At 42.3% G+C, this 7848-nt stretch overlaps 1 long non-coding RNA gene across 1 annotated transcript in view; it reads right to left on the bottom strand.

The window, feature by feature from the left end:
- Positions 1–7154, bottom strand: part of LOC102375883 — a 29567-nt gene extending 22413 nt beyond the window's left edge. The window contains exon 1 of the long non-coding RNA XR_324664.3: positions 6966–7154. This is a non-coding gene — a long non-coding RNA (uncharacterized LOC102375883). The remainder of the gene's footprint in view (positions 1–6965) is intronic.
- Between the last annotated feature and the right edge of the window lie 694 nt (positions 7155–7848).

Genomic DNA, 7848 nt, shown 5'->3' with positions numbered 1-7848 from the left:
CGCCCGCCCTCCTCCACCCCCCCCCCCCCCCCCCCCCCCCAGCCTCTCTGCAGCACTTCAGCTAGGGACATACATTCAAAAAGCCTGAGCCTGAATTGATTCAATCTTTGCAGGTTAGTCTAACCTGGCTAGATTAAATAAATTTGCAACTGTACAGACATTCCCTCAGAACTGAAGAAAAGCAGCACATGCCTGCAGTGGCTCAGATCAGAAGCCGGGGGGGCAGGGTTAAAGCAGCTCTCCCTTCCCTTCTATTGTGCTGAGCTGGCTGAGGGGGTGCATAGCCAAGCCCCAGCAGGACCTCTGATTAGGGAGGGGTGTAACCCCCCACCCTGCCTACAGTCCCAGTCATTTCCCTGCTAGCTCCTCAAGGGGTGGGAGTGTTGCCAGCCCCCAGCTAGCACTCTGAGCCAAAGGGGGATGGTGGGTGTGGAGTGCATGCATCTGTTGACAATACTGAGCTTTCCAATCTCCCTCTCCCTGCTTCTTCAAGCTGTTTGCAAACCTGACAGGCAAAGAAGCCAGCAGGGAGCTGATGACAGCATTTATCAGCCCATCAACAAAACAAAAGCCTCTCTCATTAGTTCAAACTCTTCTTAAACAGCTTTTTCCAAGGAAGGAACAGAGGGACATTATCAGCTGACCTGTTTATTAGCTCCAAAAAGCCTTAAGCGGTTCTGTCTGCCTGTTCCAGTGAAATTGGAGAGACAGACACTTCTCTGTATTAGTTAGCATACCACATGCTTAGGGCCTGTGGGGCTGAGATCCATGCTGTGGGTAGGAGAGGGAAGGGAGGATCCCTGTTTGAGCAGCAAGGGGAGGGGGAGGGATCTAGGCAGACCTTCCTGTGCCTGCAATCTCCACCGGAGCTCCAGGTAGGAAGCAGAGGGGTGGGGCCAGCCCTGTTTTCTGGAGCAGAGAGCACAGCCAAGCCCAGCCCAGGGATGCAAAGCATCTGGGATGCTAGGGGACTCTGGTTTAATTTAAACTAGGAAGAGGTCTGGGACAGACATTGTATAAGTCAGCTTGATCCAAATCAGTTAAGTCTGATACTACATTCAACCAGGTTTATCTTAAACCAGTTTCACCCATTTTGAAACTAGTTTATGTGCACTGAATTTATGTTCTGTTACAGGTTTAAACCCATTTCTGGTCACTTTAACTGGTTTATGTGAAATGTCTGTCACTGGCCATTAAGTCAGGTCAGAGAAGCCCCAGGCTGGCAGGCTAACCCCCCAAGCCCTCTGCCAGCCAAGGCTGCTGTGACCCAGCTCAATGTGCAAATGTAAACCACATGCCTAGGAGCTTCCCAGGGGCAATAAAATGTACAGCATTATGCTCAATAGTTTACTGCTGCGCATTAATGGCATGCATAGACATGCCTACGATAGACTAGATTCAGTATTCATGTAAATCAGTATAGCTCTCTTAGCTTAAGGTGATGAGTATCTAGCTCTTTATCTGCATAAATGAAAGGTATATTGCAGCTTCCTTTACAGCTGTTAACTGTCTAATGAAAGTCTTGGTTTAATTGGACAGGATATTCAGTGGTCAATAATATTGGTACAAATGTTTAATTTGTGTAATGTCCCCTCTGTCTGGCAGTTTCATTTTAGGTAGGCCTGTGTGAAGTGGCTAGTATTCGCTTCGGATTCAGATTCAGCCAATTTGGGGAATAGTGATTCAATTCTGTAATTTGAATCAGTGTCCTGATTCAATTTGGCTGAATCCCTGAATCAGTAAGGCCCATCCCCCGCCCCTCTCCCAGCCCAGCAATGGCTGCCCCAGCTCCCGGCACTTGTTAAAAAAAAGCCCCAGTGCTCACCAGGTGCTGCTGGGAAGGGGGCAATCCCTGCTGTCCCCCACTGCCCCACGCAGTTGTCCCCCCACTGCCCCCCCTAACCTCCCTCCTTGCGCCCCCAGCCCCCACGTGGGTGCCTCACCCAGGCTGGCTCCAGCCCTTTAAGAAAAAAAAAGAACGAAAAAACCCCAAGACTCACTGCTTCTGCCAGTGGGAGGCGATTCCCACTGCCCCCGTTGCCCCACACCACGTGGGAGGTCTGCACGAGCCCCCAAAGCCCCGAGGCTGCTGCAGGAATGGTGAGTCCCGGGGCTTTTCTCAGCTTTTTTTACAGCGTGGGCCACTGTAGGGCACCAGGGATCCTCTCCCCCCCTTCCCCTCCCCCAGCCTCCCCCTCCGCTGCTCCTACTACTTACCAGTTCGAAGTCAGCTGCCACAGGGATCTGCAGCCACCAGGGACTGTCCAAATCATCAAAGCTCTTTGAATATTTTCCGAAGATTTGGAGAGCTTTGAATCGATTCGGACCTTTAAATTGGACCCCTGATTCAATTCGGATTTAGAGATTCGGCCACCGAATTGGGCCGAATCTCCTTCGAATTGAATCACCACCAGAAGCTGAACACAGCCCTAATTTTAGGCATTTTTTCCTGTAATATTAATTATAATCCTAACTATAGTACTTATTTTATAGAGAACATTTTAGATAACGTACTCACAGCTCTAAAATAGTTAACAAAATCTTAACAAGCGTTACATTTTTTCTTTGGAAAAAATCTCTCTCTCTCTCTCTCTGAGTCAGCACATGAGAGAGTTGGTGCATGTGTGTGCATGCATACACGTATACACACGCATTTAATATATATTTATAAATTAGGCTATAATGATTATAATGGTGTTGGTCTATGTGTTTTAGATATTGTCTTTGTTCTAAGTGGCGTACTTGAAGCTGGAAAAGCAATCCTTTTTTTCCATTAACAACATAAAATCTGTAGCTCTAACAACCTGAAACTGTCCGTGGTGAGGATGTTGACCTTTCCAATTACAAGTTTAGATCCAATGAACTCATTGGGCATGCATAGACATTTTAGTTTCAATGCATATTTCCTGAAATTATGGGAGGGATCTGTACTTTTTCATTCAGTATAAGGAAGAATGTAACAGCAAAACAAGGTTAGATGCATTCAGTGCTGTTCCATTTTCTATTTATTGTTCTCTGCAACAGACAGAACAGTTTAAAATCAGGACATGAGGGTGGATGAACATCCAAATATCCTGATGTTTGATTCAGTTTGGATAAACACCAAAAGTTTTGATGCAGAATGTTTCTCTGAGCCTTTAGGATGTTCCTCCTTCTTTACTCCCAGTATCTGCCTCAACAAGTTCTTTGTGACATGAACACTTCCTCTTTTCCCCATAACTATTCCCACTACAGGTTTCTAACAACCCACACCCAACAAGCTTGCCAATCCTTACCACCTGCCCTCCACCCCTGCAACAGGCTCTCTATGTATTTCTGAGTCTTTCTCTCACTAATTTCCTCATCCATACAGTCTTGCTCCTGAGAAATCTGTTTTCAGTTAGGTGAATGTCATTTTTGCATACCCATACTATAGTAACTTCTGTTATCATAATTATAGTATTCATAATTATAGTATTAACAAAAAGAAATATCCCAGATATAGTATCCTTAATGCTTGTTCCCTGAAGAGGTTTCTTTGGGGATATCTGTGTAAGAGCAACTTGCAATCTTCTTTGTGTCTCGTGTATATATCTTGATACACAGTTCCTCAGATGTAAATTGTAAGGGATGTGATGGAATATATATTCTGCATGTTTATGGAAATAAACTGACATCTTTACTTGGATTATGAAGATTATATAACCATGCATGGTTAAGGGTACAGTAAATGGTTATAGTTTGAGGAGATACCTGATTCAACATGCAGTGTTAGCTTTAATTTATATTTCATTTATTGTGTCGGTTCACTTATTGAAGCAAAATAATCTCTAGAATTATCACACAGAAGTATCACACAAGACCCACTCAGCAAATAAAATTAGAAGTCACTCAGCATTTTCTAGAAAAGAACTAGATCATAACCGCACAGCCCAGTACTAAATGATATCCAGTAATTTCCATGTGAAATGATGGGTTTAGAAGCTGAAATTTATCTTCAGTCACCACACAAAATCAAAATAACAACAGATATCATCATCATCATCATCATCAGTATCAAGAGCTTAAGTGCTTAAGTCTTTGTATAATTAATCTAGATGATGATGATTTATATGGCACCATGAATACACTTTACAGTATACTTACAGCTATATTCATTATAAAAAAAAGATTTTAAAATCTAAGTTCCTGATCCTGAGAGGTACTGAGAACCCATTCTGAATTCCTATGACCGAAGTCAGAGATACATGCAGAATAAAGAGAAGGAAATATCAAACAAAAAAAAAATCTCTCAAGCGTATTATACCCTACTTCCTATTCTAGTTATAGCAAGCTTGAATGGTGCAGTGGGAAAGGAGCTGTGGGTGGAATATTCCACAGTAACCACCAGTACTGCACAGTCTCGGCACTGCATGGGTCACTTCCAACCCTGCTACACAGTAGCAAAGAGCTACTGCACAGTAGCAGCAGCATCACTGTTCATGCCCACTGATGCTACATCACTGTAGTGATGAGCTCCGATGACATAGCAGCTCATGTAGATGTGCCCAGTTTATTCGTGCACATCATATGGATCCCAGTCAGAGCAGTCTGCGCTGGCAGCAGACCCAGGGGGTCAACCTGCCAGGCCAGAGCTGCTCCAACCAGTCTCCTTGTGCTTAATGGGGGCTGGCTGTGCCAGCATGCAGCCCCCATGTTGAGGCACCCTGTGCGCTAGCCAGTTGGGGAACAGCATGTGAAGACAGAGGAACAGCCAGCCTAGGGCTGGCTTCTCCCCAGTCTGTGTGTGATGTGAAGTCCCCACTGAGGCACACGGAGATGGGGGAGCAGGCAGCCTAAGGGATCCATAGCATGCAGAGATGGGGGAGCAGCCCTGGGATGCCTGCTTCCCCATCTCCATGTGCTGCTCCCTGATCGGCTGGGGTGCAGGGTACTTCAGCATGGGGCCTGTCTGCCTGCCTACCTGCTAGCCCTGTGCTGAGGTTGTGCCCCAGCCAGCCAGGGCAGCATCTTCATGTGCTTCTGTGCACAAAAATACTCCTCAGCATGGTAGTACTTGTAAATAGTAAATACAAGTGCTATACTACTCTGCTGCTGAGTTTATTAGTTTTATGGGCCCTGATAGGGGAGCATGTGTAGACACCCAGATGTTTACTGTGCAGTTAATTGGTCAACTATGTAGTAAATGTCTTCTGTAGATGCACCCTGTTTGGGACAAAATGTTGGGCTAGATGGCCCTGTGGTTTGACTCACTAAATTGTACTCCTTTTGCTCTTATGTTCTTAAGAAAAGTGAATTGAATAAATATAGAAGGAAAATGCTGACACATCACTTTTGTTTTTCTGTGTAGGAAACTTATAACAGGTCAGTGGAATTGAGCATTAGGTCTAACACCCATTACACAGGTTGACCAGCATCTTATCCATGAATAGCTCTACTGATTTCACTGGGAACACTCAATCAGCAAGGGACTCTTAATCTGAGAGAAGTTTTAAACGAGGATGGACTTGCCACATAAAAGGCTGGAAAATGCACCTCTGAACATGTAGCATCACAGAGATCATCCTCCAGAAGTCATGGTGATTTTTCATTCCTTTCAATGTGTACTGTGTGAGGGAGGAAAGGGCAGACATGGATTCCATTGCAGCACTGGTAAAAAGTGTTCACAAGTAAGCATGAATTATGCCAGCATAAAGAAAAGGGAAATCACTGGCTGCCCTTGAAATAAGGTCATCTTCAGATTCACTAATCAACAATAAAAGAATACCCAAATTGTCTCATTGATCTAGGAGAATGTACATCTCCTACATCTAAGTTATTAACTGAGGAATTAAAATGAGCTTCCCTACATATTTATTCCTCCCTCTGTGTTTTATGGGTGCAATATCATGTTGGTTATATATATATTTTTTAAAAGTACATTTGCCTCATTGCAATAATAGTTGTTTTAATTTTTTTTATTTAGTACCTGCTGTTTAGGAAATTTTGTGGGTTTCTCTAAAGTCTAAATGTGCTGCATAAAATAGCTTTGGAAAAAAAAAGATGTTCTCTAGCCTGCTGAGTAAATATAAATTTCACAGTTAAATACATAAAATAATGATTACATCCAATGGTCATGAGGGACGTGTTTTTAGGAGTATACTAATTAAACTACATCCTTCAGACAACATGTTTCTACACTTACTAGCAATGAACCATATCTGATTTGTCATTAAGTAATTATGAATGCTAATGCAAATAAAGCACCTTTCAAACAAGGCTTCAGAACAGAAATTAATCATATATTATTCTTTCTGATCCTACCACACAAGGGTCACTTAAACAAAAACAAACAAGAAAGTGAAAATCAGAAACCAGAGAGGCTGATGTTTTGTTCAGGTTTGTTTTGATACCTCTCTCATTGCTGTTTTGTTTTTAAATGCATGTGTCCTCAGTGCGGTAAACAGAGGGAACAAATATTTTGATAACTTCAGAGCTGGAAGCTTGTTCAGGCAATTGAAACTTCCATTGACTTCAGTGATATTTGGATCTGTCCTGTAAGACAAGTCATCCACTCTTACTGTTTTCCTTCTGTATATCTCATACCTTGCAAGAGATAAATCTGATTTCCCCAGCTGATAAGGCATAGAGCATTGCACTGACTAGCCTTTGGTCACTCAGCAAATGACTGAGCTGGTCTAGCCCTTAGTCCACAGTTCTCTTAATTAGACTATCCTGCCTTTATAAAAGTGATCAAGAAGGCTGAGTTGCTCTGATTTAATCCACTCTGCCACTTCATATCCTTGAGCCTCTATCCTTAGTCCAAATCTCAGATTTAAGGGTTAGGTACATACCTCCTCAGTTATTCCATCTTAAATAAAAGGCTGGATAAAATACTGCTCCATAATTTAAAAGAAACTTGGAGAGGTGCCTCATCTTCCGAGTTAAAAGGGAACATTAGCAGTATTTTCTATCAACCTATTTGCAGTAAATGTAAGTTGATTTACCTTCTCATTAAGTTGTAAATGTTTTCCTTCCTCTTGACTTGTCTTTGTCCTCTTCTTTGTACAGGCAGTGAAGTCATAAGTCCTCTGAAGCAACTCTCTGCAAATTATAATGCTTCATTGCATAAGCAAGTAACAGGGGATGAGTTATGAAGAACAAAGTTCTTGTTGCACAAGCTTCAATAATCCTTAATTCTGGGAAAGAAAATGGCCAATAACTTGTGAAAGGTACTATGAATAAATGTGTTTAAGGCAAGATAATATGCCTTTAAATTGTGATTGGCTGTTTAGGATCCTCTTTGAGGCAAGGGGCCATGAATAACTGATAGTCTATCTGAGGTCAATTATTGTATAAGATACACTGAAAAATCATGCAGCACATCTCATTCATATAACTTATATTAAAAGGTGCTATTCAAAACCACAGGTGTCAGCCAGTAAATGAAAAACTCCTCTGTTGCAGGGAAGAAAGAGAATGCAAACGAGGAAAGAGTTGTAAATGAAGAAATAAAATATGAAAATGGCACAAGTGAGAAACAGTTAACAATTCAGAATTTTCAACAAATACACCCATTCAACTTTTTTGAAAACTTGAGGTGCTCATGTTGGATTCACTTGTCCAACCAGCTAATGTGTTAAAACAAACTGATGCTAACCTCAGCCAGATTAGGTGGTTATATTTTGATTAAGAGCAGGTTTTCATTGCACCTATATGTTTATTGAGAACATACTACAAGGACCAGTGGAGCACTTAGGAATCCTCTGCTTCCTTTTGGTACTCAAAAGGACTTGCTATACTAAGGCATTTATCCTCCACACTGAGCAGGTCTAAATGAGATGCTGTACTGAGCATTAGTCTAATCTAATGCACAATAAAGCATCATAG

Source organism: Alligator sinensis, unplaced genomic scaffold (assembly GCF_000455745.1).
Source record: "Alligator sinensis unplaced genomic scaffold, ASM45574v1 scaffold703_1, whole genome shotgun sequence".
In the NCBI taxonomy this organism is placed as follows: Eukaryota; Metazoa; Chordata; order Crocodylia; family Alligatoridae; genus Alligator; species Alligator sinensis.
Note: the sequence above shows the minus strand (reverse complement) of the source record. Positions and strands in the feature narration are given on the sequence as shown.